The sequence below is a fragment of the Equus caballus genome, chromosome 4, assembly GCF_041296265.1.
Source record: "Equus caballus isolate H_3958 breed thoroughbred chromosome 4, TB-T2T, whole genome shotgun sequence".
Classification (NCBI taxonomy): domain Eukaryota; kingdom Metazoa; phylum Chordata; class Mammalia; order Perissodactyla; family Equidae; genus Equus; species Equus caballus.
In genome coordinates this window covers 54,593,507-54,606,012 of record NC_091687.1, presented here as the reverse complement: position 1 = coordinate 54,606,012, position 12,506 = coordinate 54,593,507, and the positions used below count along the sequence as shown (strand labels likewise).

Sequence of the window (12,506 nt, the reverse complement as noted above, 5' to 3'; positions counted from 1 at the left end):
ATTATTATACAAACTAAAGTAAAACTTTTAGGTTCCCCCAAAACTTTTCCTCCACTATTTCTTAAATGAGGAAATGGGCATTCACACATAACACTCTATACACACAAACACATATACATTATATCATGAAATTTTCTACTTGGGCTATTATGCCTCTGGGTATTAGGTTATCCTACATTCCTCAAAAATACCCAATATTTTATGCTTATTGAGATCTGTCACTAAGTGGAGGACTGCTTCCTCAGTATTTCCCTTCTAATCTGAGCAACTGTGAATACGGGGCAATGTTAGTGCCAAAACCAATGCCAACGTTAAAGACAATATTATACAGTTTGGAAGAGGGAAATAAATTGCCTGAAATCACCAAATAATTTCACAAAGACAACCCAAGAACCCAGGTTATTTATTAATATTAAATTATACAAAATTAAAGCTCACAGTCTTTTTGATGCACAGTTCATTTTTAAAAATACAAACCAGGAACACCTCAGAAAAGACCTTCCTAGTCCAATTTTCCTAAACAATAGTGTATTGAAAAAAAGCCACTTGAAAATACAGATAAGCCTTGATCTATTAACTCAATTAGGAATATGAAGCCTATTTAATAGCTAACCTTTATAAAGCACATACGATGTTATAGATACTACTCTAAGCAAATACTACTTCATTTACTCCTCACAAGAAGTTTTGAGCTAGATAACATTAATTAATATGCCCATTGTGCAGATGAGCAAACTGAAACAGAGAGATTACAAAAGTCAGTTTTTGGAACTGAGTTTCAACCCAGGTCCATAGGTTCCGCCGTTACTCTCTACTGCCTCAGAGCTCTGCACTGTGGACCATGCCTACCATTCCCTTTGTGTCATCTTTCCATTTCCACTGTAACAGATACCTGACATGCCCACTAAGCAAAAACATATGATGATTCAAGAGACATCAGGTAAACCACTTCTTCAGAAACAACTCATCTTAAAGATGGTGATTGGGATTCCAAGAATGATACTGGAATATCTTAAAACATAAAATCTTAAATTGACTCATCTTCAATTTACTATCTTTTTATCTAAATGGCCTTGAATCTACCAAAGGGAAGCAAAAGCCTAGTAAACATAAGAGGGAGGGAGAAGGTATGAGTATCCAGAACACTCAAATTTTAAATTACTTTTCATTTACCTCTGAATTAAGTACAAGTGTCTGCACACAGGTGCAACATGTTCCACAAGGAAGGAAATCCTAAAGAAAAAAAATCCCTTAACAGGAAAGAATCTGTTAAATGTTCTCTGGGCTGTGACAGGTAACTATCTTATAGACCGTTAATACAGAAGGTAAACAAACAAGATAATCATTTAAAAATATCTGGAAAAAAATGAAGTAGTGAAACTTAGTAGAAACCTACCTTAAAAAAAAAAAAAAAGAAACCTACCTACATAAAACTAAAAATTCCAAGAGTTCTCTGACCTGAAATTTTACTTAATTCAGGCCCAAAGGGAAACAAAAGCAAAACAAAACAAGATCATTTGAATCTGCCTATAGATAGTTGGGAATATATTACTAAAATATAATGGTGGGTGCTGGCAGAGCTTAAACAAAGATGGTAAATAGAGGGGCTGGCCCCGTGGACCAGTGGTTAGGCCCAGCGTTTCACCGGTTCAGATCCTGGGCATGGCACCGGTCATCGGGCCATGCTGGGGTGGCGTCTCGCATGCCACAGCTAGAGGGGCCCACAGCTAGAGTATACAACAGTGTACCGAGGGGATTTGGGGAGAAAAAGCAGAAAAAAAAAAAAAGAAGATTGGCAATAGTTGTTAGCTCAAGCCCTAATCTTTAAAAAAAAAAAAAGACGGTAGAGATAAAAGTCTTCCCCAGATTTCTCTTCTCCAAAATGTCAGAAGAAGCTTTGTGATGAGAGAGCAGAAAAGTTCTGCATTTCCCAATACTGTGAAATATTCTGAGCACATGTTCAAGGGGCTTATGTTTCATTGTTAGTGCACTGGAATCGACAATTCTGACTCCTAGTGACCCTGTGCACAGCAGAGCGGAACCCTGCCCGGTGTATTTGTGCCATCCTCTCACCTTCCAGCGCTACATTAGGCAATGCTATGCTGCTATTCATTGGGTTTTCATGGCCAATTTTTTCAGACAGGATGGGCAGGTCCTTCTTCCTGGTCTGTCTTAGCCTGGAAGCTCCGCTGAAACCTGTTCACCATGGATGACCCTGCTGGTATCTGAAACACCAGTGGCATAGCTTTCAGCATCACAGCCACATGTAGTCGCCACAGTATGAAAACTGACAGATGGGTTGTGTGGTTCTCTCACCAGGAAAAGAACCAGGGTGCAGCAGTGAGAGCACCGAATCTTAACCACTAACCCTACCAGGGTAACTCTCATTACTAGCTGCTTAACTCTCATTTATTTTCCTCAAGTGCAAATAACCAGTTTCTTAGGCTGACTTCACCACCCTTGCTTTTTCATCTCTGTTTCTCCTGCAGGGGAAAAAAGCGTAAATGACATTGGTATCAGAATGCTGCTAGGAAACAGGAATGGTAAGGCAAACAAAAAGAAGAAAAAATGAAGACACTCACCGGAAGGTGAGTTACTTGAAAGGAACTGCTTCCTATGGGCGAGGCCTGGCTGCCTTGATTGGCCAGAGTCCTGGAAAGCACCCTGGTGGGAAGCCCTTGGCTCCTGAGGTCTCTCAGAGGCACTGGTCTGATAGTTCTTCCTGTGGATAGCCCTGCCTGGGGGTTGGCTGGGGACCTGCAGTTCCACACTTCTCCATCCATGACTGGATCGCTAAGTCCAATAGAGAGCTGAGGGAGGCATAGGAAGCCAGTCAGCCTTGGGTCCATTACGTGCTCTAAAATCTATCATTATTTGTAAAAAGGCAGTTATTTTGGTCCCTCTCTCTTTCCTATATTTCTTTGTGGCTTGAAACATGAAGAAATGGAGTAGTACCTAACACTCCGGAATCCCAACCAAATGCAAACAAAGATTTGGGCTGGTTTTCCAAACTAATATGAAGTATGAGGAGTTAAATTTAAAAAGCATTAAGGAAAACTACCTAAAGATACAAAATCTGAGACAGGGAATGAATGAGGATCTTTAAGCATTCTCCGGGGCTTCTATAGATTAGCTATGTTGCAAGGTGGTCATAAGTTCCAGCCTAACAGTGCCATAGCTTCCTGTGACAACTATGGAACTGTGCCCATCTCCCCTTATGTGTAAAACAAAAGGGCTAGACCAAACCATGTCTAGGGCACCTACAGGTACTAACATCCTAGGATGTTATAACTAAAATTAACTAGCTTTGGCAGTACCTTTAAAGTGAAAAATGAAAACCCACATGAGTCCCACATCACAAGACGGAAGTCAGCCCAGAGCCAGAGCAATCTCTCTTTAAGAAAGAAGAAAAAGCTGTTGACCTGCAGTAGCTTTAGAAACTGCTGAGGAAGGAAAAAATTATAATAAGGAATTAAAATAGGACATTGACCTCTGTGAAAAGATCAGATACAAGAAGAATAAGTGCTGGGCTAAAGGAAAAGTAGTCTCTCTTTGTATTATTTTTAAAGTAGATATGTCCTTGGAAATATTATTAAAAATATTGAATTCTCAATTGCCCAATGGTGTCAGTCTACTACCAAAACCCCATAAAATCTCAAATTAGCTTGCAGATGAATGATGGCTTTTAGGATTTATCTGGAATCCAATGTGATCCTATAGATGGGATGGGCCAAACTCCTCAGAAAATGCCAAGAAACATCTGAACCAGGCCAAAAAGTGCTGAAACATTCCACTGACATAGAACCCACAAGTCAACATGAAGCTTTCACTGGAAGATACTGCCTTTTAGTGCAGTTTTCCAGAGATCCAGCCAAAACTCAGAGATTATTGAAAAAAGCTGTCAAACCCAAAATGGTTCCAAACAGAGATTTGTATGAGAAGGGAATCCTGCATGAAAATTTATCATTCACAATCATGCATTCAATCGCTGATCACATTATATCAAAGGATTTTCATTCTTCCTAAAATTCTTTACAAATTACAAGTAACCACATTCTGAGCAGAACGAGAACTGCGTATTTTTAAACAAGTCAATTGTTTCAATGAGATAAGTACATTATTTCCACCAGACAGATAATTGTTTTCTTGTTCAATTGCATTACATTTGTGTATCCAGGTATAAAATGTTACAAATGGAAAATTACTGAGAAGCAAAGCAGTCATTAGTGTGACTTATAAACGGAGTAAAGATGTCAGAAAAGTTTTATCAGTGCTTTTTTTATGTTCCTGAATATGTAGATTTTATCCTTTTTAGTTTCTTATATATCTGATGGACAGAAAATAGTAAAAGCAGATCTGTGTGCCTACACATACTACAAACAGAAACTAAGATGTCAGGTTACATGACCTGGATATAAATATACAAAAAAATAAAATGAATTCAAGGATAAATTACTCGCCTTCACAAAGAATCTAGAAATTTTGAACCTGTGGGAAGTAAAAATAAATAGTTTTAAAGTATCACTACTGGAAGTAAATCATATTTCTAGATTTTTACTTTGTAGATGGAAGAATTATATCAGAAAAGTATATATTTGATTACTGTTGTGACACTGTCTATTTCCTGAGAGAATTCTTAACTGTTAATTGTCCTCAATTAAAGAGCCTGAAAACAAGTAAAAGAGACATTAAATGACACAAAAACCAACATCGGCACTTTGTTAGTTTAAGGCAGATTATCTCCAGATGGAAGTTGCACATTGTAGACAGTCACTGAGCAAGAATGGCCAGAAAGAGTGCTCTTGCACACCAGAAATTGAGAAGGCAGGCAATCAGAATGATAAACAATATCTAACACAGAATGCATCTCCCAGGGATGCAGTAAGTTCCATTTAATAAACAAAATGTTGGTTTTTAATGCTAGTGTTCTAGTGCCTTTGGATTAAAGGTTATGGCATCTACTTCCCAACGGTTTAATAGTGTCTGTGTCAAATATATCAACATATGTGCTGTATATTTTTTAAATAGAGAGGTCATTTTCTTGAAACTATTTTTAGAAATTCACCATATTTCAAATTGTACAGTCAGGAGAAAAAATGTTAAAGGATAAAGATTCCAACTTAAACATCACACACTAACCAAATACCCCAAACTGATACTGGATATGGCTTGGAGGAATGTGCTATTCAGAAGAGAAAGTATTCTCCCAAAGTAAATTAAAAATGGGTATGGGAGATTGTATGATATTAACACAGATCTAGAAACATATGAGGAAGTACAATACAATTTTGAATAAAGAATGGTAAACACACAAGATAATTTTAACCAACGATTCCTCTCCTTTTTTTAAAATTACGTAAGTTGATTCTATGAGAACATTTTAAGTTAGAAGGCTTTGTAATAGAATAAAAATTCCATAAGAACTGAAATTTCTTTGTAGCGTGAGAATTTGAGGAAAAATACTGCTTTTGTGTTTTGTGTTTTGTGCGTGTGTGTGTTTTTATAGCTATATTAATTTAAAGCTATGTAAAGTAGGCTTCACGCCGCCCCCGGAATGCTTTGTTAATCACATCTTTAATATTTAGGAAGAAAAAATTTTGGCCCAAAGCTCCTTTTAGACAAAGTTTTGATTTATTTAACATATTACAATATTTTGATTGATATTAGATTAATAAAAACTTCAAAAAAAAGAGGTGAGGAGGAAAATTTGTCATAAAATTTGATTTTTCTGAATTTATCCAGGGCCACTTCAGCTTAGAACAATTTTTTGACATATAGATATTTTTCCCTAGAGTTTTTCAGTTGTAAGGAATTCTAGAAATTCTTAAACCAATTTTCACTTTTTTGGAAAGGAAATCAAAGCCCTAGGAATAAAAATGTGAAACCTGATTCTATATATCTACGTAAATGCCAAGTCAAGATTAGAGCAAAGGAATCCTAATTCCTGTTTTGGTTTTCATTAAAGTGAAAAATAAGGGTAGAAGCAATGTCTAGAGATCTCGAGAGTCTGAAGGACAACATTTAAAGCTGAGTAAACAGGAGCGGGTAAATGGTTGCCCTCATGGAGCTTTCCTTCTAGTGCAGGAGATAGACAAACCAACGTCAAGAATGAACTCTGTCACCAACTAGTTTTTTGTATACTGGGTTCATCTTTTTCCTCCAGTCCCGTAATTCCCACCTGGAGAGCCTCAATCAATTCTTACCCTTTGCTCCTCTCTCTCACTTTCCTGTGGACTTGGTTCTGTCATGTGACTTCTGTTCACCTGCATGCAGATGATTGCAGGATGCCACCCCCAGCCTAACCCATGCAAGCTACCTACCTGGCTTACCACAGCTGCTTAAAATAATTTCACTTGAATCTCCAATATTACTTCAGAGTCAACAAAACCAAAACCAAACAAATTCTCCCTCAAAATTGACTACTTCAACTTCCCTATTCCTATTACTATTGTCATCATTCTCCAGAATTCTCAGTCCCAAGTTTTAAGTCATCTTAATTACTTCCTCACCTATGGTTCCCGTATCTAGTCAGTCTCCATATCCTATGAGTATTACTCAGGGTTCTCCAGAGAAACAGAGATTTATTATTCAGAATTGGCTCACGTGACATGGGGGCTGGCAAGTCCAAAATCTGCAGAGATGATGTCCCAGTTCAAGTCTGAAGGCCAGCAGACTGCTGTAGAACCAGGAAGAACCAATGTTCCAGTTTGAAGGCTGTCAGGAAGAATTCTCTTTTATTCAGTGTGGGTCAGCCTTTTGTACTATTGAGGCCTTCAACTAAATGGATGAGGCCCACCCACATTATGAAGGTTCAATCTGCTTTACTCGGTCTACAGATTTAAATGTTAATCATATCCAAAAATCCCTTACAGAAATACTAAGAATAATTTTTGACCATTTATCTTGGCACCCAGCGGCCCTGTCAAATCAACACAAAAAATTAATCATCACACTATGGTTTTACTCTTCACAAGTTTCACACTCTTTTCTCCATTCTCATTCTCATTATTATTATCTCAGTTCAGGCCCTTATGATCATAAGGACCTACTGAGTTTTCAGCAAAAGGATATAAACCAGTCCCCTTCCCAGCCTTTAGTTCAGGCATCAGACTGAATATGCTGAGGATACATTTATTTTCAGAAATGTTGTTTTTATCATATCCGTCTTATTCTATTACTTAACTCACAATGGCATCTTACTCTAAATAGAGCCAATTCTTTTTCTTATAATATAGTGCTGTACATAGTCCAGCTCTACTTGGCCTACTGATCTGTTTCTTCCATCACTCTCCTCATTCAGAACTTACTATAATGGGCCAATAGCTTAAATATGTTCTTCACTCATCAACATCCATTCCTTCCTCAACATACTCCCTCTCTCTGGAAAGCAAGGTGCACTCTTCTTGGCCTAACCCAATCCCATCCACCTGCCAAGGTTTGTCTCCAGCTTCAACTCCTTTTTGAAGTTTTCCTAATTCTCCAAACCACATAAATCTTTTAATTTTCTAATCCTCACGTGCATTTAAGCTAAACAAAACCATTGCTACTCTAAACTACTCTGTCTTGTTCTCTAACTTATTTCTACTGCACATCCCTTTTTCTCTGATCCCCGATCTCACCCTATCACTTCCAACTACACACCTTCTATTTATCTTGGGCCGAAAATCTTTGAATCTGTGATGTGCCAAGCACTATGCAAGTCAATGGATATACAAACAGGTACCACTCTCAAGAATCTTAAAGTCTGATACGAGATAGATAACTATTCAATTATTATGGAACAATGTACTGCAGGTTATAGCAAATGTTGATCCAAAGCTCTCAGGGAAAACAGGGAATAAAACAGAGGGAGAAACTAAACTGTCTAGTAGAATGATATCATAGGGGATACACTTCACAGGAGGAGGAGAGGAAAAGGCATTTCAAGCACTGAGAATAACCAGTGCAAAGGAATAGAGACAATGAAGAATATATATATATATATATATATTTTAAGCTATTTTTAAGGTCTGATGTTTACAGCATAATGAGACATGTACCACAATGGCAAACATATTGGGTAATAAAGGATCAGAATCCAGGCATAAAATCGCTGAAAAACAAGAGATTAAATTCAGCAGAAGAATCACTGAGTAATAGGTACAGAGCCTCAGAAGCAAAAATGTCTCTAATACTAAGAATGCTAAGCCCACAACTGGAGTGCAGCAGGGCAGAAGCAGGCACAGTTGGAGCATGGAGCTAAGCCACTTCTAACCAAGGAAGCTGGAAGTCCTTGAAGTACATGTGATATTTTGTTTGTCCCTTATCCATGATCCTAAAGAACATTTTTTATAACTCATTTGGCAACAAATCTAAGCTCATCTGGCAACAAAAACTGTCCTAAACAGACATGAGGCCATTTATCATCTTTATATCATTTAGTATTAATATCTATGAATTTCACTACAGAAATAATAAATTTTTTTATTATAAGGAGCTGTCCCAGACTCCATTGAAGGTGATATGACATGTAACACAGGGTATATGTTCCATACTACCTTCTTAAAATCTGATAAATTCTCATTTCCAAACACACCTGGCCCCTAGGGTTTTGCATAAGATTCTGTGGGCCTTAGATTTTGAGGTTGCAGAGAATCAGTCAGATACACAAAGGGGTCTATTGTCCAAAAAAGGTTTCAGAGTTCATGGAAGATCCATTTAGGATTGTTTTGTTAAATGGAGGATAAGTTTTCAGTGCCACACACACTCTATTGTTGACCACCTTTGCGATCAGTGGCAAAGTTTTTTTTTAATAATATTAGTTAAAAAACAAATTGCCAACCATGAACTCTTAAATCAACCGTTTTCCTCCCCTTACAAAGCCAAGAACACCAGAAAAAATTTTTAAAACAACGTTCTCTTTGCCTCCTATAACCTTAATAGATAGTTTCCTGGAATTGTCCTTTTACATAGAAAATTAATTTCCCTGCACAGCTGGAAATACCACATTGGCAAGCAAGGAGAACATCACACACGAGTAGATTAAATAAAAAGTGGGGGAACTATAAGACTCAACAAAATAGAACTTGTTCAGTAAGATGGTCATATGAGAACAGCTTTTCACCTGTTTATTTAATGTATAAATGCATCTTTTAAAGTGAAGTAGCAATAATCAAGGAAGCTTTGGATCCAGAGAAACAATTAGAGGATTACATCATTCAAGAAGTTTTTCTAGTGTTATATGAAAGGAGATAAGGTTAGCACTCCCCTTTCCAAAGATGAAGGAGGTCCTTGGGCCTGCACAACATGTATATGGTTAAGACATTGCCACCTACTCCACGGCATCTAACTATGTTTTTTTTCCTTTCACTTTGGGATGATGGAAAAGTTCTGAAGGTGGATAGTGGTGATGGCTGCACAATAATGTGAATGTACTTAACACCACTAAAGTGTACACTCAAAAAGGGTTAAAATGGTAAATTTTATTATATATATACTTTACAATGATAAAAAGATTTCAATACTATGCTCAAAGCTCTTATAAATCAATAACAAAATAAAACAGTCTAAAAGAAAATGAGCAAAGGGCAAAAACAGAAATTTAAAACAAGAAGAAAATCCAATAAATATGTGGAAAAAATGTTTAAAACCACTAATAATCAAGAATGCAAGTAAAAATGACCTCAAATTATGTTTAATCTTTTAAAATAGCAAAGATTAAAAAGATTTAGAATTCTTTAAAAAGCAGCAGCTTTTCTAGACCACCACCAATATCAGGGTCTATTAATACATGGCCCTCCGCTGGCTTAGACCTAACGTATATCCTCTGTACTGACAGCCATCAAGAAAAAGCAGGTTCATAGTGCCATCTGGGGACTACTTGCTGATGATGTAGCTGCCTCAGGCAATGACCTGTGTGGCCAATATTCAACTAATAACCAAACTAAACAGAATAATACACTTTGCACCACCACTTTAAAAACAAAAGGAGAGATGGAAAACAGAACACCACCTGAATTCAGGAACTGCCACACAGAAAGGCAAACAAGAAGCAGTAACAACGTGGGAAGTTGGAAACCCCACACGGCATCCAGACAGTTGGCCCCTTGGTCCTGCTGCCTTGATTCTCAGGTTGTCAGAGAAAACGGACAAACCTCCATCAGCTCTTAGTGCAGAACTGACATTGTGTAAATAGCAAGAGGGAGAAAGTTCAATAAAAATCAACGTGCTATGAAAGCAAGATACAGGAAAACGTTCTACATGAACTTTATCATTGCAGGACTTCCTAACCAGTGAAAGGCTGAGTTCAAGATATCAGGAAATTTCTAGATAAAGCACAACAGAGTTCCAAAGTGGCATATTGTGTTATAAAACATGGAGTTACATTTCTATTATCTTTGACAAAACACCTCACACTTCCATAAATCCACCAGGGTATCCTACAAGCAAAATGAGGGATCAATTTAATTATCTGAATATTCATTCCCCACACTGAAGGAAGTAAGTGGCTGACTAAATACCTGGTACAAAGCAGGAGCTCAATAAATATTTGTGGAACTGAACTGAAAAAAGTGGTAGAAGTAATAAAGATTATCTGTATCTATTGATGAAACCTATTAGATTATTTTTCCAACTTTCCACCTGACTTAACCTATGGAAAATAACTGGCCTTATCTATAGAGACAGCTGTAAAGGTTCTGTTCTTTTTCACTTGGAATCACAAGTACCAACCCCCATCGCCCCCCAGCATGGTGCTCAGAGGCTCAGTGAAGATTCATCTCTCCAGAATCAGCACATCTGACTCAATTACTGGTGATAAAAATATAGGAATTTTAAAGTATAGGAGAAAAAATGTAGAAGATGCATAGATGATCAAAATAAAATCCTAACAGGGGAAAGACAATGATAGATAAGCTACCTCAAGGAGGCCCAATCAAATAAACTAGGAGTCAGCCTATTTTAACTTCCTCATCTGAAAAATAAGAGAGGACTCAATCAGTGGCTTTCAAGCTTCTTCAACTGCTACTCACACTGAAAAATTCATTTCATATTAAATGCAGTATAAACATGATTATCTATATAAAACTCAAACGTCAGGTTCACAAATTAATACTTAATACTACAATGTGTGTGCACTCTGGTATATTGTAGTGTATTTTATTCTATTTCATTGTTTAATTGCAACTACTAAATTGATTTCATGGCCCACTAACAGTTCATGACATGCAGTTTGGAAAGCACTGGACTAGATGATATCTTTCCAGTTCATTGCAAGAAAAAGCATGATTTTACTTAGAAGCAATCTAAAAATATCCACCACTCCCAAATACTAGTTCCTCAATGACCTTTCCAAAGCTAATTCCTGAGTGAAATGATATAACCCCTACAACATCTTTGCCTTCCCTTCTTCCTCACAGTAAATACCCATGATCCTTTCCACTCAACAGGCTTTAAAAGTGATTTTCTCAGGGTGCACGAACACGGCCAAACCTGACAACAGAAGTGAGCACAGGGATTCGGAAACTAAAAGTTAAACATCTACCAAAGGAAATCCCTTTTACCCATAACAAAGTACATCTGAATCTTTGCAAACCATCAGGCAACAGCTAAGCAAAAGTCAAAATGATACTCATGCAGCAGCAGCAAACCACATAAATCTTGATTTGAATTAAATGAAAAGATATTTCCAAGTAGGTGCATTCTCCCTTACAAACTATAAAATTTGTTCCTCTAAATAAACTTTTCTAGAATAGCATTTATTGTCATTTTTGTTGATTTTCTTAATTGGCCGTCTTCTGCTGCAACACCCCCCACCTCATCCTACCTCATTTCCACCACCTTTAGTAATGCCCTAAACTTGTGGTTGTGCAGGAATCTCTGGTGAAAAATGAGTTGGCTTTGTGTCAAACAATACTTTTCAATCACAACTGGGGTTTTTTCAGTACGTGGCTGGAGAAAGGCCTCCTTGTTTACTTCTTCCCTTTATAGCCTAAAAACCACCTAAAACATTGTCTCCTCAGAGGCATTACAGTCTTGACATGGAATCCTAACAGTATTATTTGTGTTTGTCAATGATTTCAAAATGCTTTACTCTAAGCCTTCTCTTGGTTTCTAAGTCTACAGGGTAAAGAAGAAAATAAATCCCACATGTATTTGAGGGCATTTGAATATTTTAATCATTCATTTACAAAATAAAATGTAAAGCCTCAAAGTTTTAAATAAAAAGCACTTCAATTAATAAATATGAAAGAAATAGTAATGTCAAAAAATTAGGTCCATTGTAATCCAGCAATCAAAGCATTCTGTGTATTTTCCAAACTTGGCAAGACACATTTTTATTTTTAATTTTTGAACTACTAATTCTGGAGGAAAAACAAACACCATTAACTTCCTCTTCAGTCACTAGCTGTCTGTGCCATGTGTTTTTATCACTTCCTGCCACAAGGAAATACTTTCGAAACAAAGAATGATATTCAAGAGATCTCTGGGTGAGTCTAAAATCATTCTTTCAGAAATTGAGAAACAGT

The 12,506-nt window shown here is 37.0% G+C and overlaps 1 protein-coding gene and 1 non-coding gene across 11 annotated transcripts in view; one reads left to right on the top strand and one right to left on the bottom strand.

Moving 5' to 3' along the window:
* Positions 1–12,506, bottom strand: part of HDAC9 (histone deacetylase 9) — a 546,893-nt gene that overhangs the window by 442,322 nt on the left and 92,065 nt on the right. The gene's annotated exons all lie outside the window — the stretch shown is intronic.
* On the top strand, positions 9,214–9,340 carry LOC111773355 (U6atac minor spliceosomal RNA). The gene has a single exon (XR_002807737.1). It is a non-coding gene; the product is annotated as a U6atac minor spliceosomal RNA (small nuclear RNA).